The sequence below is a fragment of the Ursus americanus genome, chromosome 24 (assembly GCF_024610735.1).
Source record: "Ursus americanus isolate L20-20 chromosome 24, mUrsAme1.1.p, whole genome shotgun sequence".
NCBI lineage: Eukaryota > Metazoa > Chordata > Mammalia > Carnivora > Ursidae > Ursus > Ursus americanus.
The window spans coordinates 30,350,151-30,373,760 of NC_142150.1; the positions used below are offsets into that span (position 1 = coordinate 30,350,151).

At 50.9% G+C, this 23,610-nt stretch overlaps 1 long non-coding RNA gene across 1 annotated transcript; it reads left to right on the top strand.

Annotated features, from left to right (window-relative positions):
- Window positions 1-4,737: 4,737 nt before the first annotated feature.
- Window positions 4,738-21,264, top strand: LOC123799562 (uncharacterized). Its single transcript, XR_006781645.2, has 3 exons — window positions 4,738-5,080; window positions 6,219-6,359; window positions 20,841-21,264. It is a non-coding gene; the product is annotated as an uncharacterized LOC123799562 (long non-coding RNA).
- The last annotated feature ends 2,346 nt before the right edge of the window (window positions 21,265-23,610 follow it).

Sequence of the window (23,610 nt, forward strand, 5' to 3'; positions counted from 1 at the left end):
TATACATACTGGCATGCAAGTCATTTCAAGGAACATTGTGCAGTGAGAAACAAAACAAAACAAAATGCAGAGTATAAGAAGAGCATAGATTGCCTGTTATCTGTGTCAAAGGGGGGCACAGTTTCAACTCCACAGACATCCTCATACATGCATTGGCAATCTCTAGAGAGATATACCAGAACCTGGCCTGTTATTTAATATTTATTGCCACCAGAGGAGAAGAAAGGGTTACAAGAAGTTCCAACAGCAGAGAGGCTCATTCTCCACTGTATCCTCCCTCAGGCTTTCTGTTTTTTGGTGTGGGTTGTTGTTGGCTTTTTTTTTTTTTAAATCATGTACAAGTATTACCTTAAGAATAGAGGGAAAGAAAAAAACTGTGAAAAGGGAGTGAGCTCTGCTCAGACTTAAATGAGCTGTTAGTGTTTTCATCTTCTCAGTGAGTATTGGCTTCACCCCTTCTGCAGTCTGTGTACTGTGTACCGCCACATGTCTTTTCTCTTGTAATGTTGCTTAACAACCTTGACAGGTTATCATTATCCCCAACCCACAGGTGCAGCACTGAGGCTCAGAGAGGTTTAGTGACCAAATTGCACAGCTGCTAAGTTTTACAGTTGGATTTTAGAGCCTGGTCTTCTGGTTCCAGGGCTCCCTCCTCGAGCCACTGCAAGATGGTGCTGCTAATTCCAACAGCCGCCGCAGGGGCGGGCGGAACCCTCGGCTGCTACAACACAGAGCTGTCCAGTGGGGATCTCAGCCCTTCCTGGGCCTTCGGGTCCCTCTTCCAGACCTCGGAGCTAAAGAGAAGGTCAGGCTCCAGAGGGGCCCCTGCCTACACTGCCTTCTGGAGGCAGCCCACCTTCTCCGGTTACATCCCGCAGCAAAGTTCCTTCTGGGCCTTCTGGGGAGAGGCTGCTGCCCGCGGTCACTGTGGCTCTAATTGTTCTCTCTGGTGAGCTCACGTTGCAGTGGGCCCAGCGCAGACACCTGCTTTCCTCAGGCAGGGATGAAACCCTAGAGATGACGGGCCTCTGCAGAGTATGACATCTTGATCAAATAAAGGCTGCCCTGAGATTTCTCATGCCTTCGAGCTTGGGCCCAGAGATGAAGGGGGTTTCCCCTGTCTGTCGGCAACGTACGTCAGGCGCGCAAATCCACCTTCCTGGGCCTCACTTTCTGGTAAAATAGAGATCATATGCCGGTGTTGCGTGGACAGGTGTGGCTGGGCCATTTCCCTCTTGGGAGCACTGTTTAAATATAGCCGGACTGCCTTTCATGGGAAGGATCTCAGGGCATTTTAAAAAATGAGTAATTAATGAAGTTCAACCTCCCAGAAAAAGCAGAATTATTATCTTCATTTTATAAATAGATCAAAGGTCACACAATCAATGGCAGATGTAGGAAACAGATGTAAGAATTCCGCTTTTGTCCCTGGCTGCAGCCACTCAATCCCACCCCTGGTATCACTGGCAGACCTCCTTTCTGCTCTCTGACTTCTGGCCAAAGACGTGGAATTGGCCTTTATATGTTTCCACTTAAAGGTTTGAATTCTATGTATGGTTCATATGCCTTTGATATGTCTGGAATTTATAAAAGAGAAGGAGAAGAATGATATTTGATGCTTTTCAGAGATCGTGTTGGGACTGAGCCTTATATAATGGGTCAAATGCCAATAAAGGAAAAAAAAAAAAACCCGCTCACCAGATCTTCAGGAAGTTCACTTTTATTCTCCCTCGGAAAGAATTTGGTCTGTTAAAATTAAACAGAGTGTATCTTTAGTCACCCAAATGAGTATTATGGGAACAACGGAAGTCACCACTTATTGAGCGCCAACTGTGTGCTAAGCACTGCTCTTCTTACCGGCATACTCTATACCTTGGGGTTTTCACAAACACCCAAGGAGGTTTTTATCACTCGTTCATTTTATAGATCACATACAACTGGGCCCAGAGATAAAAGATGGGTTGAGGAGAAAGGAAAGAGAAAGTTCAAATAAAATGAATGAAGCAAAAATGACTGGATATATACTCCGTCCCAGAGGTGTTGTGTTGTGATGGAGACAGAGATGGAGATACAAAGATGAGAAAAATAGGTCTCCAGGAATTTATAGCCTTGTGAGGGGTTGAGGGTGAGGGCTGAGCAGAAGGATAGAAAAAGACAAATAATGTCAATGCAATTCAGTCCAGAAGTGTTTATTGAGTTGCTGGTAGGTGTTAGACACTGCATTAGTCACAGGGGATGGTTCCTCTTCTCATGGAGCTTACAGTCTAGTGGGAAAGTCAGACATTAATCAAATAATTGCACAGATTTAAACTGTAATTGAGTGGAGTAAAAGACACCAGATGGGCTACAGCCTGACAGAGGATTAGTATCCAGAACATATAAAGAGCTCCTACACATAATAAGAGATACTCCAATGGAAGCACTGTCAAACTAAGGGCAACTTTTAAAAGATGAAAGGCAAATGGCCAATAAACAAAGGAAAGTATGCGTAGTCTCTCTTGTAAACAGGGAATTGCAAATTAAAACATTGAAATACCATTTCACACCCATCAGCTTGGCAAAAATTTTAAAGTCTGACATTACCAAGTGTTGTGGAGGATGCCAAGCACAGGAACTCTTACTTACATACTGCGATCTAAGTGTAAATTGGTACGACCACTTGGAAAAACTGTTCAGCCATGCTGAGTAAAGCTGCCAATTCACATGACCTGAGCCCAGCAATTTCACACACAAGTATCTGCCCGATGGCTCACTTTCACACAAGGGGATGGGGATAAAAAAACATTAATCGTAGCATTATTTCTAACAACACAAAAAGTGAAAATAAGCCACACGTCCTTCAGAAACAGATGGGGAAATAGAGTGTGGTGAACTCATACAATGGGACCCAAATTAGCGGTGAAAATGTATGATCTAGAACTACATGTACCAATGTGAATACATTTTGAAATCATAACGCTGAGTAAAAAAAGCAAGTTGCACAATGATATATTCAGTATAATGCCACTTCCCCAAAGTTTACAAACATGTCAAACAATCTATAAAGTGTTTATAGGCACAAACATATGCAGTAAAAATACAAAAGCGTGTATAGGAATGATACACCCCAAATGCAGGAGAGTGGTTAATTACCTTAGGAGAGGGACAGACATGGGTTCAAAGGGCTCTATCTAGATCTAAAGATGTTTTATGTTCTTGAAAAAAAAAAAGATTTGAAGAAATTAGGGCAAATGTTAAGCTTTGGCAAAGGCTTGAGGGGCAAGGGAGGGGTGCAGAATGAACAGGTTTGATGATATTACTCTCCCGCAGTTTTTTCTATGCTTTGATCTGTCCAAGAAGGATTGGATTGAATTGGAGGTGGGGTTAGGGGAGGGGTCAGGGAAGCTGTCTCTGAGGACATGATGCTGACTCAGGATGAGAGCCAAAAATTGAGTAGGTGAGGAAGGGCAGAAAGTTGCACCAAGCAGAGAGAACCAGCTATGCAAAGACCCTGGGGTCTGAGGTTGTGCATAGAGACTGGAAACAGACCCCAGTATGGCCAGAGCAGAGGGAAAAAGGGCTGGAGTTGGAAGTGATGGGGACAGGGGTGTGTGCACAGACCATGCAAGGCCTCACAGGCCATCTTGAAGGTCAGGTCTTTACCCTATGAGGAAAGCAGCAGAGATGGGACACTTTGGGGCCCAGAGAGACTTCTCTTCCATAGACAGCAGAACAGGGAGGGCATTCCTGTCAGAGGTGACTCATATCTTGAGTTGTGGAGAATGAGTAAGAAGAAGCCAACTGGGGAAGGAGAAGGAGGGAGTGAGGTGCAAATTCCCTGGAGAGGGCCCAACAGCAGTAAAACACCGAGGACCTTCCATGGCGTGGTCCCACCCAGGACTAGCCCCGAAGGTGCTCAAAAATGGCAGACGAGAGTGTCCATGAAGACAGAGGGCTTGAGGTCCCAGGCTGGGCTGCCAGCCTCAAGCCGAGAGAGGCATGGCCAGACATGGGTTGCAGGTGGCTGGCTGTAGCAGCGTGAGGAGGATGGATTTGAAGGAGGCCCCGGGTGCAGACAAGATCTTTGAGACCACGGCCGGCATGGGCAGTAATGGGGGCAAGGATCGGCGAGTCGGAGGTGCGTGCAGGGCAGTCCAAGTGGGACCGTCCAGCGAGCAGTGGGATGGGTGCGCCGGGGGCCCGAAAGGTGGGACTCGAGGCGCCTCCCGGGGGCGGCTGCTGACCACTCCCAACAAACGAGTTGGTCCAGAAGGAGGGAAGAGGAAGAAGAAAGCGAGCAGGTCTCTGGGGTACGACGAGGAATGGGACTGGGGCTGGCCGGGGGAGGAGAAGGGTGGGAGCGGGAGGACCACGCAGACGCGGAGCGGCCGCCGGGAGAGCAGCCCCGCGCCGGCTGGGCGGGCCCGGCATTGGCCTCGGCGGCCTCCCCGCGGGGTGCAGGCGGAGCCCGAAGGCGCACGGCGCCGGGGGCGGGGGTGGGACAGCCGACCCCCGCCGCGGACTTCCCGCAGCTCCCGGGGCTGCTTCGGCCGAAGCCGCCGAGGACAGCTGGGCACCGCGCGGCCCCGGACGTCTCCTGCAGCCCGGCGGCCACCCCGACCACCCCGCCCCCGGCACCCCCAGGCTCCCCGCGTGCCCAGGCCGCGCCTCCCCGAGCCGCGCCTCCCCACCGCCGGGACCTGGCGACGTCACTGCGGCTCTGACGCGCGCTAATGGAGGCACGGGGCGGAGGCGGCGTGGCGCGGGTGTCCCCCGGGGAGGTCCCGGTCCTTGCAGCCCGCGGCCGTGTCCTTGGCCCTCCTCCAGGGGAACCTCGATTTTTCCAATCTCAGGAAGGCCGGCTGTCCTTCGGCTACTGATAAGGACGCGACCGCATGGTAAAAGATTTTAACAATGCCCGGAAAGAAATAGCCGGACCCAAGAAAGAGACTAATAATAGCAGCCCGCTAGAGTTCTGCTCGTGTGCTCAGCGCTCTTAAGAACAATAATAACGACAACAACCGTAAGAGCCACCATTTATTGAGCGCTTACTCTGTGCCACGCACTGTGTTAAGCGTTTTGCAGGCAACAACCCTCAGAGGTAAGTACCGTTATTATCCCTCTTTTAAGGAAACCGGGGCACAGAGAGGTTAAGTAATTTGCTCCAGGCACACAGCTAGCTGATGTCAGTGCCAGAATTCCAACCCAGGCTGTCTGATCCCACGTAATCCTCATGTCAACCCATAAGGTCGGGATCGTTCTCTCCATCTTAAAGATGAGGAAACTAAGGCACATGGAAATTTAAGTACCTTGCCCAAGGTCACCTAGCTGGAAAATGGATGAGGCAGAAAGCGAACCCAGGGCTTCTCTGTTCGCAGAACCCGCGGTCTTGGCCATAGGCGATGCCACTTCCAAACCGCTTCCGACAGCCCAGCAGGCTTTGGCCCCGGGTCCCAAGAGGCGCAGCCTCTGCGGGGTTTGGGCGGGTGCCCGCGGCCTCCGATCCCCGGGTGAATCGGATGTTTCCGAGCATCGTCTCAGCTAAGCCCGCAGGCGTCTGATAGGGACGCGTCTCCCGGAATCCGGTCGGGACCCGGCAGCGCGGTCCTCAGAAGGGATGGAGCCGGGGCCGAGGCAGCGGGAGGGATCCCTGGTCCCACCTGCAGAGCGACAGGGCTGACGGCTTGCTCTGCGCGGCCGGCAGAGGGCGCTGTCGCACGCGCCTCGGGTCCCATGGTCACCCGGCGCCGGCAGCCTCGGCCTGCGGGGACGCTTGGACTCAGAACCCCCTAAGTGGGAACCCTTCTTGCCTGGCGACTGGCACCCCTCTGGCCCCTCATCTCAGCCTTGGGCCTGCTTTTCCTGATTACTCTCCCCCATTTTCTGTGGTCCAGCCATCCCACCATGCGCCTTCAAGTCTTCCCCAGTCCCTGACCCGCTGATCTGGTCACCTCTTGCTGAAAGGCAAGAACACGGATTCCATTCCATTAAAAGGCTCAGGTGTTCGCAAGTCAACCTCGCAAGTCTCCCCTTCTCACGGGCCCTTTGGTGATGTAAAATGGGGATAAATCATTGACTTGGAATAGATAACGAATTTTCTTCTCCAAAACTGGAGGAGGGGCTTGTTTAAGGAAGGAGCAGATTGGTGGAAAGGATCTATTTTTAATAGCTACAGTGTCTTAAGAGCCTGTTTTGTGCTGAGCCCTTTCTGTGTCTTGACTCCTTAATCCTCACAACAGCCCTGGGAGGAGTGCCGCATTATTCTCCCTTTGATAGAAGAGGCCACAAGACTGGTAAATGGGCATCCACTAGGAGGATCTAACTTTAAAGCCATGTTCCCATCACCAGAATGTACCCGCTGGTCCAACTGAGTGGAAGAGGTAAGCAACAAACCCAGCAGAAACAAACCAAGATCCACCCTCAGAGTGCTTGGAAATACCACATGTGAATTAGGGGCTTCAGTGGCTCTCCGAGCCCAGTTCAGGACTCAAATGTCTGCAAAAGAAAAAGAAAACCTAAAGGTGGGGTGAGCGGGGAGAATAGGAATAAGGCTTGTGGCTTTTGCTTGGAAGAGCATCCAGAGAGGCTCACTCACTTTCTATGACTGGGCTCTGAGGAAATAAAGGTGGTTCTAGGAAAATCTGAAAAGTATGAGAGGGGGGAAAAAATGTCTTCTGTGGTTTTTTTACTTTAACCAAGCCTCATTTTGCTATTTGTGTTTTATTTTTAAATTAATGTAGCTCTCCCCACCCTTTAAATTGGCATCTAAAGAGCAAAAACAGAAGGAAGGCCAGCTACAAACTTCAAACTTGGTGGGTTTCTCAGGAAGGAGATGCATGACTTGAAGGGGAAATGAAGATGGAATGAGGTGCTTTCAACTTTTGAAAGACAGACTTTCCACAAGGAATTTAGATCATAAGCCCTTAGAACGGGAGCTTTGTCTGGGTTTGGGCTCTGTATAGTGCCTAGAATCGGTGAGTGCCCAAGAAACGTGGAAAACAAATCACGCTTTTGGTGTGTGTCTGCATCATCTAACCGTCTGGGCCACCGCTTTGCTTATGATTTTAGAGTGTGGCTTCTAGGGGATTTTCCTGTGCCCTGGGTCTTAGTCACACACCCTCCCTCAGACCCCTTACTTTCCCAGAAGTTCGCTCTGGGAATTGAGTCAAGGTGAAGCAGTTGTTATTGATGATGATGTCACTAGGCTTGGTTAAACAGAATGACTGCTCAGCTCTGGAATCACTCAACTGGAGGCCTTTCCAAACAGGGAAACTGAGGCAGAAGGGAACCTCAGGAGACTTGTCACATCACAGTTCTGATGCTCTTGCCCTATGTCTTTGAACTTGAACGACCCTCCCCCCCCCCCCCTTGCCCAACACAAAAGAGCCCTGGGCATCCCAGGCGACCTCTTGCAAAATTCTTGGACTTCTCTGACCTTACTACCTCTCTCTGCTCCTTCCCTCATTTTTTCAGGGCATTCATTCTACAAACATGCATTGACAGCCCACTATGCGTAAGTGCTCTGGGTACAGCAGGGAACGTAACATGAGCTCGCGAGCTCACTTTCTCCAGTTCCTACCCAGCTCCTGACCTCATGGCTCCAATTTTCATGCCTGAAGAGCGCTACAATAGTCAATGACTCGCTTCTCCAGGCGGGGACGATTGCTCAGATGTATCCAACATTTTGGATAGCTCCTGGCAGCTCCAGGAGACCACGCCCTGTGACCCCAGGATACAACCTTGGTGACATCCAAGAGGCAGGAGGTTTGGGCCCTGAGATATACCCTCAAAAGCAGGGTCTGGAAATGCACTTGCCCATACTCCTTCCTACCCTTTCCTAGCTGGCACGCCTTCAGTTCATACGATCGTTGGCTACCTTAATACCTTGGGCCATATTTATGGCCGAAGCACCATTTGCAGCAACAACAAAAATCCCATAGTGTCACCATACCCCACTGTTCAAAGGAAAATGTTGGCTTAAACAAACAACAGTGACTGGCTGGCAAGTGGGTATGTCGGCTAATGCTGAGTCTTTCAGGTCATTTTCTTATTGAACCTTGGGATTGAGTGACTCAAAATAATGAGGGGAAGGAAGAACACTAGCCCTGTTTTAGCTTTCCAGATTATTCAGATGGTACAGATTTTCAACATCATCAACACCCTAGTGAAGACAGAATGCTTAAGGTATACATTGTCAGTTTTTGTCTTTTTGGAAAATCCATTAATACTCAATGACTTAGTCTTCACCCATTCCAAGAAAAAAAAAAGAGAGAGAGAGAGAGTGTGTTGAACCGCAGGATTCAGATGATGTCCCTGGAAATCCCTTTAGAGAGTAGATTCCAAATCTTATTCATTCTTCTTGAATTTCTCACCGCCCCCCCCCAAGACTGCCCCATCTCTGCTGGGTACCTACAGCATCATTTTCTCTCCCCTTGAGGAAGGCAGAGGCCCAGAGACCAGGAGAATGAGGGAGTAGTGAGGAAAACTTTTCCCTTACCTGAGTTGCAGAGCCACTTGAATCTAGAGAATTGTTATATTTGTGCTGTGTCTGTGTGAGTTCGTGGTTGTGCGTTCTCTGGCTGATGTCTAAAATCTCCATAACACAGTGGCCTGAGACACTCTAAAAAGAAGGCCTGTCTGTGAAGGACGTGTGTCCACCCACCAAGAAGTTCTTGGTGGTCATTGTCTGCATGTCCAGCAGCTGGGGTGAAGAGCTTTGGAACCACTGAACATTCCTGCTGGGATCTTTCCAAGCCCTTTTGGGAACCGGCAGCAGCGCTTGTCTGGGGAAATTAGTTTTGCACTTTCAGAGTGAGAAATTCCTCAGGGGGCATTCTTGTACTTGGGAAGAGAAATCAAACCCAGCTCATTCTTTTACGGCCCATGCCATTAATAAAGCAGACCGAGTCCAATTCAGTTGGTCCAGCCTGGGGCCATGGGGAGGGGGCCGAAGCAGTGGTGTTCAAGCGCATTTCACCTGTGGCTAAGGCCCTCCCCGGACTGGCGCAAGCTTGAGGTTTCAGGGGATCGTGTTACCAGCGTGTAAACACCGTGAGTGACAGCCAACGCTCCCATTCGACCACAGAGGATCTCAAACCCTTCCTATCTTCCTAGAAACCCTGGCGGCCCGGCCGGCTGCTTGCTGTCTGATGCAACAGTTTGCAACGCTCGGTTCTGGGAGCCGAGCCTGCCGCGGGGCGCTGGGCGCCCTGCCGACGCGCATGCGCGGGCTGCGGCCCCGCCGCGCCGGGCGGGGGAGAAGCTTTTCACCAGATGTGCGGGGCGGGGCGGGGCGAGGCGGGGGGGAGGGGCCGGCGCGGGCAGGGGCGGGGCGCGGGCGGGCAGGGAGACCTTTGGCAGCTCGCGCCGGCGATCTGAGCTTAATTAAACTTCTCCCGAGGCATTGGCTGACTGATTGACCCAGTGATCCAAAAAAATCAGAGAGGCCTGAATCGCCCTAAACGCGACGGGAGAAAGAAGTTGGGGAGTTGGCTTTCGGTTTCCAGAGCTGGGCCTTTGGATTCTGCCTGCCTTCCCCGGAGCCCCGCAAGCCACAAAGCTATCAGGGTTCCAAGACCTCATTAGGGGCCTCGCTAGTCTGTGCCCTCCTACCGATTTCTCAAAAAGGGAACAACAGTGGTTGGGGGGGGGGGAGGCAACGTTCTGATAACGTCGTGATCCATATCTTCCTGGCTTATTTCTCCACCCATGTGCCTTAGACGGTTTTATTAACAGAAAGCATCATAGATTATTTTCCAGTTTTTTCAGCCATTCAGGTATTGCCTGCATGGTTTTCTTCCATCCCCACATTCCATCTATATTATATATTTTTAATTGACTTCTTTTATTAACTCTCCTTATTCTCTAAATTAACTTTAAATCGATTCCCTTTTTCTACATAGCCTTGCCCTAAGCAATAACATTAGCGAAACCACAGTTTGATATGTTAGTCATATATTTTAATACACTTGAAAATAAATTCAGAACTATTCAAATAAAAAATGTATGTTAGCTAAAAGTTTCTTGCCTACTGCATTTGGAGAAAAACTCCAGAGGTAATAAAAAATAGCTAACATATGTTGAGTGATTGCCAATGTCCCAGGCACTGAACTAAGCACTTTATTCTACCGCCTTATGACACCTTAGAAGTGGTGCTGTGGGAAGGTTTGGGTCCTGATATATACCCTTTCATTTTGCAAAGGGAAAATGCGAGGCACAGAGAAGTGAAATACCTTGCCGAAGATCACAGAGCCAGGATGCAAATCCTTACTAGGCTCGCCTAGAGCCTGTACTGCTGGCCTCTCCAAAACAGCTAAGTTACCACTGGAGATCACCCAGGTGGTTAGTGTAGTCTGGATTTGAACCTAACTCAGTCTGACTCCAGAACTGAGCTTTTAATTGCTGTGTGGAACTCTTTCCTATTTTCCCAGATCTCACCTCATACAGCCTTTTTAAATCTGTCTGCCTCCTTTGGAATTCAAAAGGTGCTTCCAAGTTCTTTCTTTCCTCACCCCCTACATCTCCACCTCTCCCTCCCCCTGGGTAGGTAGGACAGAGGTTCTCTTTCAGTGGTTTCCTTCTCTCCTCTGAACTAAAAGCAACCCATAAATCTCTCATGATATCCATAAGAATCCCTACTTTAAAGGTCCTATCCACTCTTCTCCACTGACCATGGAAATTCCACCTACCAGCATCGTGAAACTACATTTCCCAGACTGCTATTCTCACCGGGAAAGAGAACAAAAATCCTATGTCAAACCATGTGGCTCCTATTTTGGGGTTGGAAAATCTGGTCACTAGCTTGGATAAAGATTGGTATGCCCATAGACTAATTCTTTTGGCCCCAGGCAGACGAATTTCCCAGGCCTCAGTGATGGGGGGCTGGGATGGGGGCAAGTTATTTCAGAAACAAAACCTTCAATTAGAGGCATAAATGAAGACTTGGCATGAGACTTCTAAAAGATGGCTGACCCCTGCCCAGGAGGTATATTTTCTTTCTGCAACTGCCCTTACCACCACCACCCCTTCCCTCTCTTCACTTCCTCTTCCTTCCCCTTCTTCCAGATTCTTCTTTTAATTGTACCATTGTGCCACTCCCTTGTCTCCCCCTCAACCCCCATGCCCACACCCACTCTTTAACTGTTTAGTATAAAATCCAGCCCACCAGACTGAGGTTTTCTTCGACCCAAATGTTATTTTCAGAAGGAGCCATTGAGGTTGGGGTGTAATTGCAGCGTTGGGCCTCTGCAAGCCAAGCTGAAAATAATCAGTGAGGCAGATGGGGTGGGAAGAGAGTGTGGTGGCCACTTCCACCAAAGAGCGAGAGAAACCCAATGGAGTGAGTCAGAGAGGGGCGAGTGCCAGGCTGGTCTGCTGGGCTTACAGCCGGGAGTTCAGTTAAGGGGAAACTGCCCAAAGTTTTGGGACCTTTGACTGAGGCCTGATCCAAGGTGGTTCCTGGCTGCACATCACAAGTCCATATATCTTATGACAGCCGCTAAGCTTCTCTTGCTCTCCTTCAGTTGGGCCATAGCAACCAGCAGGCCAGATGGGAACTTAACCATCCGGTTGGCTCAGCAGTCTCTAGAGCGGGATTTCTCAGCGTCAGCACTACTGGCATGTGGGGCTGCATAAGTCTCAGTGGTGGGGGGCTGTCTGGTGCACTGTAGGGGTGTTTAGCAAGATCCCTGGCCTCTACCCTCTAGATGCCAGTAAAACACACACACACACACACACACACACACACACACACACACACACGAGTCATGACTATCAAAAATGTCTCTAGACCCACCAAATGTCCTTGGGAGGCAAAAATTGCCCCTGGTTGAGAACCACTGGTCTAGAGGGATCCAGGTCTATAACAGGATCACACCACCTGGCCTCAGGGTGGCCTCGTTGCCTTTCATCACATCTCAGTGGGCCCTGATAAAACCTACTGGCCAACTCCTATTTCCAATGACAACTGTTGAATACTTCGAACCCAGCATGAGTGCCCACGGGGTGCCAGACGCTATTCAAGGTGTTGAGAAGGAAGGGGCAAACAGACAGACATGGCCCCTGTCTTCATGGATCTGACAGGCTGAGTCAGGGAAGGCAGACATTAAACAGCCCTGAGCGAGAGGCCAGTGAAGAGAAGAAATGGCATACTGTTAGAACATCCAAGAAGGTTTGTCACCTGGGGGGGGAGGGGTGGTCAAGAAGGTCTCTTGGAAGGAATGAGGAATTAGCCAGTTGGAGATCTGAGGGTGAGGGAATGTTTTGCCGAGTAGGGACAGAGTCTTCAGAAGCCCTGAGTTAAGAGAGAATGATGTGTATCCAAGGATCCCAAAGAAGCCTGTCCTGAACCAGGCTTCAGACGGTGGGAAGTCGTCGTCTCCTCTCACCCCCGAACTTGCTTCTCCTGTACTCCTTCTCCGGATTTCTAGTAGGAGCATATAAACTTAGGATCATGTTTAACCATATTTAACCCCCCCTCCTTGTTCCAGCTCAACCCCCTCAGTCACCCAGCTACCGAGTTCTGTCAGTCCTACCCCCAGACTCCCTGTCATCTAGCTCCTTGTCTCCATTCCCAGCACCACAACCCCGAGGCAGGCTCTCCTCATTACTCAGCCGAATTGGTGAAATAGCTTCCTTACGAGTCATCCTCCAGTCTCTACCTCAGAGAGAGACAGAGACAAAGCCCACATCTCTGCCGGGTTAGAAAACCCCGCATGGCTTCCAGAAGCCTGTCAGCCAGGCTGCTTCCTCCCGTGACTTTCGTGACTTTCGGGTGCTGTTCGTTCCCTGCACCCAGCATACCTCCCTCCCACTCCCCCGCCGCACCAGACCACTAGCCACACCCCGTGCGCCCCCACAGCTCGGCCAGTTTGCCGGTCCCTTTGTGGGAATCGTCCTTCCCCAGCCAAAATCATTTGGGGAATTCCCACCTATCCTTTGAGACCCAGACAAAATGAACTCATTATACTCTCCGATCCCTTCTTAGAAGCCTTCTCTTAATTCTTCCCTCTGTTTTCGTTGGGATTTATATATAGCTGCCAGTTTACCATTTGTCACGTTGACCCATAGTTATCTGTTGAAAGACGTCCCTTCCCCCACCCGGACTCAGAGGGCCTCCTAGGCGGGTCATGCAGTGTTCACTGCTGGTTGACTACCCAACACCCGTTCTCTCCCTTCCTACAAGAAGCCAAAGAAATGCAAGGCACCGTGTGTTATTCAGCGTACAAGCTAAGCAGCCATAACGAACAGACCTGGAGTCCAGAGGCTCATGCAAGCCCATGCGCTTCTGAGGAAGCTGACCCCAAGCCCAGTTCCCGGGGTCCGCCCACCGCCCTTTCCAAGAATTGGTTCAAGAACTTGGGCCTAAACTAACCAGTGTGCAGTAGAGGCTTTTCTGGCTCCCCAATATCAACAGTCCCCTTCTTTAATAACAGAACTCCTGATTTTTGGCCAAGCAATGGCTGCCTCGTAAGAGCTACTTTTTGCAGCCTCCCTTGTAGCTTGATGGCGCCTTGAGTTTAAGGTCTCACCACAGACTGTGGGCAGACATGATTGTCCCGCCTCTAAGCTGTGCTCTCAAAAGGATGGTGTGTGTGCTTCCCCGACCCTTCCCCAGCACTTCCCCCTGGCTAGGAGATGATAGAAATTAAAGGAGTCTCCCTGGACCTAGGGAGGGAAGCCACATTTGGAGGATGGCGGAGCCCTTCTCTCAGTCTTGGATGACTTTTCTCTGAACTCTTATAGGATAGAAAAGTGACATAAATTTCTATTTTGCTTACTCTTCTGTATTTGGACTCTCTTTGTGAAAGTGACTTTTCCCGTGCTCTGCAAAATACACAGTGCCTGGCTTCCCCGGGCCTCGGGGACTGGTTGAAGACTAGGCCTGGGAATTAGTTAGGGCCAGTGAGACACAAGGCAAGGTTTGATTGGGGGTTTCTGGGAAAGAGCTCTCTTGTGGTTACAAGGCAGCATCATGGAGCAACCTTCTCTCTCTTCCTCTGGACATTGCTGGGCCTGGAACGATGGTGGTCCTCTTAATACCAGCCTGAAAATGGGGCTACACAGGAGGGGAGAGCTGAGAGAATGACAGGAAAATGGAGTCAGAGTTTCTGGACTAAACTACCCTGAGCCTACTATCTTAGTTGGCTGGGCTTGCCATAACAGAATATCAGACTCGGGGGCTTGAACAACAGAGATTTGTTTTCTCACAGTTCTGGAAGCTGGAAGTCCAGGATCAAGGTCCATCAGGGGCGGTTTCTGGTGAGGCCTGTCTTCCTGGCTTGTAGACAGCCAACCTTCTCGCCGCATCCTCCGTCTCTGAGCTCTGTGTGTATGTGAGGAGAAAGCGAGTGCCGCTGTCTCTTCCTTCTCTTCCAAGGACACTAGTCCTGTTTGGATTTGGCTCCACCCTTGTTACCTTATTGAACCTCCCCTACCTCCTTAAAGGCCCTGTCTCCACATTCAGTCACACTGAGGGTTAAGGCTTCAACGTATCCAATTTGGGGGTTGGGGGCACCGTTCAGTGCGTAACACCCACCCTGCCTCTAGGCCTCCGGTTAGGGGAGCCAACGAATGTCCTTTTGTCTAAGCCAGCTTGGGTTGGTTTTCTGTCACATCTTACCCTTCGGGGTCTCACCCTTCTTCCCATCCCTGCTAGGCCTCACACCGGAGTCAATAAACACTTGTGGAATGAATTCCCATGTTATTTTTCTTCTCTTAACCTGTAATAACTATGCCCCAGAGAAGCTATAAGTATTTCTCTTTCTCTCTGCCCCAGCCGAAACACCTAAAGTACTCACGTGGACCTCATCTCTAGCAAATTCTTCTCAGAAACACCCCCACACACACTAGCTACTTATACGGGGAGCTGAGGGTTCAGCTACAAAATGAGAAAGTTGAATTAGATGCATCTAGCACATTGTCCCGCTCTCCCATGGCTCTGCCTGAGGCCCATTCTGAAGGAGTCATTCTGTGCTCAGACTGAAGCCCGGCCTAGAACTAACCATGTACAGTCTACTGCGAGGTCCCCCTGGGCTCCTGCCCCAATTCCCTGTGGTCCCTCAGGAGGCCCCCCTCCAGCACTAACAGTCTAGGGTTCTGTTCAATGTCTTTTCAAGCTCTGAAGGCCCACGATATGATAATATTATGCACAACCCAAGAAGTTTTTGATTGGCTACTAGACCTCTGGCCCCAAGCACGAAAGATAAAGGCCTAGGGAGGGCCTGGACCATCACAATGTTGTCCTTCCAGATGAGAACAGAAACACTGGCAGGCAGCGGGGAGGTGGCCTTGCAATACTCAGACATTCGGTAGGTCCCGAGGCAAGGACACTATTCTTGTGCCCATTGCCCAACCCTCCAGACTGCCATTAGTGCTGCTCAAAATGGGAGTGCAGGCCAGTTCCAGGCAGAACATCTCCTCCTTCCAGCCATGAGAACTCCATGAGACCAGGGAAAGAGCTGTCCTGTTACTCAGCCCCCTGGAATGTGGGAGACTTAGATCTCCCGGAAAATGGCCAGTAATGGACCCTGGTAGCCAGGACCTTAAGGGTCCAGATGTGCTCCCTCCCGAGTTTGCAATGACTCCCAAGTGCTCCTTCCCATGCTTTTTGAAGTTGCCATTTATAGGACACTCAGTAAGAGCTGAGCCCTGTGTTCAGCACTCTACCCGCATTAGCTTATTTTATCCACACAGCCACTCTGCAGGGATGTATTGTTGCTGGTCCCATTTCCTAGATAAGCAGACTGAGGCTGAGAGAGGCGAAATGACTTGCTTGGAGCCTATAAGCCACAGAGCTGGATCTGACCAAAGATTCTTAACCAGAGTGTTTGGTGGGAGACTCTTGGCAGCATCTTCTCTGGTTTTCTAAGTTGGGCAGGCAAGGGAGAAGGGCACGGTGGGACCCAAGCCCTGTGAGGGCAGCGCTGATGGGGAAGGAGTTAGGACCAGAGGGAAAGGCAGTCACTGGAGTAAAGGACAAGGTGGATCCAGGCAGTCCCAGTCAGATATAAGGAGGGTGGCCGGCTCCAGTGGACCCAACCAGTAGCAAGCAGAGGTCCTCTTCATAAAGGGGGAGTATGGTCATCAGCCTCAGGAACCTGTCCTCCTGCTACCCAGCAGGAGCCCTGCAGCAGGTTGAAGATGGCCACAGGAGCAGGACATCACCTTGGAAAGGTCTGTGTCCTGCTCGTTCGTTTTTCGTTTGCTATCACATCTGTTCCTTACCTTTCTCTGTTCTGCTCAACATCTCAGAGGGCAAATGACACACCCCAGACTCCCCTGCCAACTGGCTGCTGACTAGGTTCACCCAGGGAAAGGTGAGGGAGGAAGGGGTGGGGCAGGAAGAGGAGAGAAGTCTGGGTGTTTCTCCGGACCCCCAGCTTCAGGCAGCACCTCTGGCCACAGCCTCGTCCTTGGCCCCAGCTCCCAGTGGGCAGCCCCAGCCCTGGGCTCTCTACCAACCCCTCCTCCCTTTGAGTTTCCGGCCTCAGAGGTTGTGGCAGCTCCCCACGGCCGCTAATGCGCTTGCCTGCCCACTCCCACACCCCCTTTCCGCCCTTGCAGCCATTCCTGCTCCCGCCTGGACCTCGCCCAGACCAGGTCCTCACCTCGTGCCCCGGCTGTGGATGGGGCAGTCTCCCTGGGCACAGCAGCAGGGTCTTGGTGGCTGGGCCACTATAACAGAAGACCACAGACTGGGTGGCTCCATAAACAGAAATTTATTTCTCACAGTTCCGGAGGCCTGACGTCCAAGGTCAGGGTGCCAATATGGGTCAGGTTCTGGCAAAAGCCCTCTTTCGAGTCACACCCTGCCAACTTCTGGTCGTGTCCACATGTGAGGGAAGGGCCAAGGAGTTCCATGGGGTCTCCTTTATAGGGGCACTAATCCCATTCAAAAGGTTTCACCCTCATGACCTGACCATCTCCCAAAGGCCCAACTTCTAGCCCCATAATATTGGGCATTAGGATTTCCACACATGAATTTGAGGGCTAGGGGACACAAACATTCAGTCCATAGCAGGCAAGCAACTCCTGAGCATGAGGGGGAGTCGAAGCCTATCCTGGAAACCAGGTCACCAGGGTGCCCCTCGGGTGCCAGGTTAGCTGCCCGTGAGCAGAACTGAACAGCCCCCAGCAGGACCCCACGGATCCCAGAACAGCAGCCCTGGAACCGACAGGGTCTGAGTAAGCAGAATGTCTTCCTGCCCAGCAAGATCCATTCTACCCTTCATGTCTTCCCAGCCTCAATACGGCCTCATGTGGGCCACTGCCCCCATGATGACCAAGTCGTTGACCCCTTTGGATTTCAGTGTCCTCATCTGCGTTGTGGGGACACTGGGGTCAGTGCCTGGGAGCCGCGTTCATCGTTGTTGTGAAGAACGGCCTGGATAGCGCTAGAAGAATCCATGACCTATCTGTGAGGATCTTTGGAGAGCAGGGGCAGAAGAGATACCATCACAGTCAGTACCCTGTCAAACGGGAAAGCAGCAGGATTTTGGGTGGTGCATCAAGGGGCCACCTGCTGGTCTCCCCGCCCAAAGGACTGGCACCTCAGACTCGACCACAGTTCTCCCTCCGGCTGCTCCTCGGTTGTGCGAGCTGACGCAGTCCTGAATAAAGGAACACTCCATGCCTAAGCAGGGCCTGGAGGTCGTCTGGGCCTCCCCTGCCGCTCCAGAGTGAAGACTGGGCCCCTGAATGGGGCTGGGGGTGGGAGACGCAAAGGGCCATGCAAGTATCGGATGCTGCCCCTGGGCATTTGCCACGTGCCAGGCTCTAGGCACTCACCATGCGCTCTCGGGCTTACTCCTCCGGCCACTAGACGAGGGGGTGGGTCTCTGTTACCACGATCAACACAAACATCCCCATGCGATAAAGGCACTGAGCCTCAGAAAGGCTAAGAAAGCCGCCCAAGATCACATAGCCAGAAAGTGGCAGAGCCAGAATTTCAACCAACTTTATCTGATAGAAGCCTCCAGCCTCCCCAGGATGATTTAATGTGTCTCACTGCCCATGGCTCTGGCATCGAGAGGGCATGGGCCCTGGCGTTCGAGTCAAGAAAGCAGGAGACCCATAGAAATGGACTGCTTACAGAGCCCGCCCATGAGCCGGCGTGGGCCTGCGGGCCTGTTCCACCGCTGGGATGTGTGCCAGACGTTGGAGACCAGGGCAAGGCTGAAAGGATGGTCCACTAGGAGGTTGCCTGGGCTGGTGCTTGTATGAACACGTGTGTGTGTGTGTGTACATGCATGTGGACACATCAGCCTAATTTCCACCCAGGCCAGGAGGGACTCTGGAAAGACTGTGCATTTGGCAGGTGAGGAGGGAAGGGCTGGGTGGCTCCCCTGTCATCCCCATCTCAGTTCCCTTGAGGGGAGCCTCTAATATTTTCCTGGAAAGCTGGCCACGGGCCTGGAGCCGCGGGTCTCCACAGTCAAGAGGAAAGGACACTGGCAAACTCTTCTCCAAAGTCAGTTCAGACTTCATCGGCCTCTCTGAGCCTCGAAGCTAGAGTGGGGGACTCAGGCCAAGTGAGGACAGGCTGTGTCAGAGCATTTCATCCCCAGATCCCACTGCTTCCTGAAAATCGGCCTGGACGTGACCCCACGCCTTGCTCTGGACTCTGAGCACTGCAGACTGGCTCCCTCGTAATGGCCCCGTGGGACACAGCCCGCTGTGGTGTGAGGAGCACGAACCTTGGGCTCATCTGAATTTCAGCGTGGACCTCAGTCCAGGAGCCGTGAGGCCTGGGGCAGGTGACCCAATCCTTCTGAGCCTCTTTCCTCTTCTGTAAAATGGAGGTAATAACTACCCATGGTAATAGGTGCCGTCAGCGCGACCGCTCCTACCACTTCCCTTTTCCCCTTCTTCCTTCTGGATCTCCTTAACCTCCACCGACCACTTTACCACCTAGCTTCAGGCCCCTCATTTCCCAGCATCCTCCCAGCTGCGGCCCGGCTTCTGAGCTTCGCAGGAGACAGTGGTTTTGCCACCCTTTGCTTGTGGCCTGCCATGGGCCAGCTCCCCTGACAGCAAAGGCCTCAGAGCCCTGCGCCTGGGGCCCCACCCTCTTTGTAAACACCAGTTGGGCACCAACTGACCTCAGGAGGGAAGCGCTTCACCGGGACCCTCCTCTTCCAGTCCTGGCTGCTGCTGTATGTTCCCCGGGGGATGAGCCAGGCAAATCTGGCACCCTCGCACCCAGGCCGCCTCCGTCCTGGAAATAGGCTCTTAGAGCCAAACCCTTGGCCGAAGGTGGAAGGAAGTCAAAGTCCCTGAGTGCGGCTTCTCTCCTGCCCTCCACAGTCCCACCTGGGCCATCCCAGGCAGGGCAAGTGCTCTCACACTGAAATAAATGTTTTTTCATGATCCTGATAGACATCCGTGAGGAGGGCTTTCCCATTAACTTCTTGTTTCTTAAAAACAAAGGCAGAAATTAAATATAACAAAATATGAATCATTTTAATTTTGGGCAGTGGGGATGTATGTGTATATTTCATTGTTCTTTGTAACATCTTCTGTATTGTTAAAATTGCTCTCGATAAAGACTTTTTTTAAGATTTTAGTTTTAGGGGCACCTGGGTGGCTCAGTTCATTAAGCATCTGCCTTCGGCTCAGGTCATGACCCCAGGGTCCTAGGATAGAGTCCCGAATCAGGTTCCTTCTCAGCGGGGAGCCTGCTTCTGCCTCTGCCCCTCCCCCTACTGTGCTCTCTCTCACTCTCTAACAAATAAATAAATACAATCTTTAAGACTTTATTTGTAAGTACTGTCTACACCCAGTATGGGGCTCGAACTCACAACCCCAAGATCAAGAGTAGCACGCTCTACTGACCGAGCCAGCCAGGCATCCCGAAATAAATACATTTTTAAGTCAATAAGATTCATACAGGTTTATTGGGGAAAAATTCAGGAAATACCAAAAGGTAGAAAGAGAAAAATAAGAATCACCAGAATCTCTTCTCTGGAACCAGACCATTTATCTATTGGCTTATCTCCTTCTGGTCCTTTCTCTAGCATGTATTCATGTCCTTTTATTCTTTTATTTTTTTTAAAGATTTTATCTATCTATTTGAGAGAAAGAGAGCATGAACGGGGCAGTAGGGGTAGAAGGAGAGGGAGAAGCAGACTCTCCGCTGAGCAGGGATTCTGATGCGGGACTTGATCCCAGGACCCTGGGATCATGACCCGAGCCGAAGGTAGACGCTTAACCAACTGAGCCACCCGGGTGCCCTATTCTTTTTTTTTTTTAATTGAAATATGATTGGCATATAATATTGTATTTATTTTAGGTTCATTTTATTCTTTTTACCCAAAAAATGGAATTATATTGTTTAATAACCTTTTTTCCCATTCGCGATATATTTTGAACAGCTTCCCATGCCCTTGGATGTTAATCTTTACTTTAGTGCACTTCTTTTCATTTCAGTTTTTTTCCCATGTAACCATGAGTAAGATATATTTCTTATGATCGGGATCCATATGGATCCCATTAGGATCATACCATTTATACCATTTATTATTTTTTTCTTACCTGAAAAGCAGTACACTTTTGTTGTGGAAAAGTTGGAATATACAGACGAGCAAACAAATGAACACATACAACCCTTGCACCCTCACCCCGCTGAAACAACACTTGCTAACATTTTCGTGTTTAACGTCCTGTCCACGTTTTTAGGTACACAGGTAAATATATAGAAACACACGTTTTATAATAAAATCGGAATCCTATGATTCATATCATTACCTTACATTTTGTTGTTTACTTAACAATACATCTGACATCGATGAGGATTGTTTCAGCTACAAATGACAGAAAACCCAAAGGAACAGTGGCTTAAACATGTGCGTTTCTCTCTCTAGGAACTGATGTCCGGAAGTAAGCAGTCCAGGCTGGTACAGCAGCCCCGTGACCATCAGGGACCCAGGCCCCTTCTACCTGGGGCTCTCCATCGTCAGCACACGCCTTCCACTAGTGACCCAAGACAGCCGACAGAGGAAGAAGCAGCAAAGAAGAGAGAGCCCCATCTCCTCAAAGGATGCTTCCTGGAATTCACATGCATCACGCCTGCTTGTACCCCACTGGCCAGAACTGAGCCCCACGGGCCCCCGGGAAATAGGATTTATCTGAGTAGAGCTTTTATTACTATAGAAAAAGGGGGAAACAGATTTTGGGGGGCTAACTGGCCTCTCTGCCATTTTACAAACATCTTTGCAAGGCATCTAGTTGTATATCCCATTTTTTTCTCTTATTGTTTGGTGAATGTTTGACCACGGCATTAAAAATTCTTCCATTTTTAATGGCTGCTTCATATTCCGTAATATGCAGGTAGCATTACTTACAGATCCAATGCCTTCTTACTTGATATTTGGGTGTTTTGCTCTGACTAAACAAGGCTCTTCTATGGTTAAAATTTGTCGGAGGAAGAGATCCCAACCTTTCCTCTATACCCTGGGGGTGACCACCGAAGATATTTTGCCGAGGAGTCAGGGTAGTATCTGCCTTGAAAGCTGGCTTACGGGTCTGAGTTTGTTTCTGCAAAAAGAAGAAGAAGAAGAAGAAGAAGAAGAAGAAGAAGAAGAAGAAGAAGAAGAAGAAGCAGCAGCAGCTTTTTGGCAACAGGTATACCCGTCTGTTCCCCTCGCAGAGGAAGTCGGAGGTGGGGGGAAGGTGGGCAGAGCCTGGTGGGCTGTTCTGCCTTGGGTAGGAGAAAGATGGGGTGGGGGATGTAGAGGCTGGGGGCTGGGAGCAGGGAGTGAGTCAGAAGAGACCGTGGACTGTCAGGAACCAGGGGAGGACCTGGTCCTGGAAAGGCTTAGGGGATCTGATGGGTCCCAACTCATCCTTTTTTTTTTTTTTTTAAGATTTTATTTATTTGAGAGAGAGAGAGAGAGAGAAAGCACAAGCAGGCGGGAGGGGCAGAGGGAGAGAGAGAAGCAGACTCCCCACGGAGCAGGGAGCCGCATGCATGGATCCCAGGACCCTGGGATCATGACCTGAGCCGAAGGCAGACGCTTAACCAACTGAGCCACCCAGGCGCCCCCTCCCCCCCAGTTCATTCTTCACTCAAGTGCTACCAGTGCTCTTTGTGTCCCTTCTCAGGGCCATGCCCTGCGCCAATCCCTGGGGCTGCCTCAGAGAAGACGTGGTCCCTGCTCTTCAGGAGCCCAGTCGAGTCTAAATTCTCAGATGTTGGAGTTCAGCCTGCAGGGTTGCCTCAAATACAGAATCCTCCGGCCAGCACCCGAATACCTGAGGCAATTCGTGTTGGTGGGCCCGGAATGTGCATCTCTTTCAGTCTCCCCAGGTGACTGGTGAGCGTGATCAGGGGCCATTCTGGCAGAGGACTATCCGCCAAGGCGTTTGGAGGAAATCTCATAAACCAGGCGAACCTGGAGCTCAGTATGTGGTTGGCACCTTGATTGAGCATGAAGCTGTAACAAAATAATGAGGACACCTGTCAGACCTGAGCCCAAGGAGCAGTTCCATCCTTGCGGAGCTGAGTGACCTCGGGCAAATTCTTTAACCTCCCTAACACTCAGTTTGCCCTTTTGTAAAATGGAAAGAATCGTGGTGCTTCCCATGTGAAAATAAACATCAGTGCTCAGCAGAGTATCTCTGCACTCGATAAATGCTAGATGTTATTAAATTAATTAAAACTGCCTCGAGGTAAGTGATTCCAGTGAGGGACTGGAGACGAGGTATAGAAAGCGAATATAAGTATATGCTGCCTGGCTCGCAGGGGTAGGCATTCGATACATGGCTATTATTATTACCATCATCCTTACATTCATTTTAGTTCTAGGCTTATCATCTCTGCAAGCTGTACCCGCCACACAATCTTATCCTCCCAGTAGAAATCGTGGATGAAACCATGGACTCCTGGCTCCGAACTGTGGGCTTACTGTCTACCCCTAGTGCCTGCCCCAGCATGAAGGAGGTTTTCTCAGGGTCTTCCAGAAGGATGTGCAAGCAGCAAGCAGGTTAGCATGAGTGGGGGCCTCAAGTCCCTACTTTGGACACCCTGCTTTTTCAGGGGAGCCAGGCATAGCCCTGGGCCATTCGCCCGGCACCGAGGATCAGAGAACTGTGCGGGCCCAGGGCTGCTGGGAGGCCAGAAGGAAGAGGCAGTGTCGCCGTTGATAACTACATTTTCAAGTGTTCCATGGATGGAGCGGTTACCATGGTGATGCTGATGGCTCTGAGCGAAGCTGCAGCCTCTCTTGAGTTGTGAGTCAGGTTCAGCTTTATTTATTTAAAAAGAAAACCAACGCCCTGACCTGTGAAGGACAAAGCAACACGCAGGTAGAGGCTGGGGCGTCCACGGCGGGTGGGGGTGATTCAGCACGCTGCTCGCAGGCCACCCGGGGCCTGACGTCAGTTGGCCCAGCTGGCTACCGGGCCTGGAAAAGTCCACAGAGGTAAGTGGGGAGGCCGGCATGTCAAACTGGCCCAGGAGAGGAAGCACAAAGGGAAGCCACATGGCCAGTTGGAAACCTCTTTAATAGGAAGCAGATCCCATTTGCCTGGCTCTGGCCCGAGGGCCAGACTCCTTCAGGGGACGCGTCCCCACCCTGGTGTGGCAGTCCTCAGGGGCCCAAGGAGAGAGGCATGGGAGGGCCAGAGTCTGGC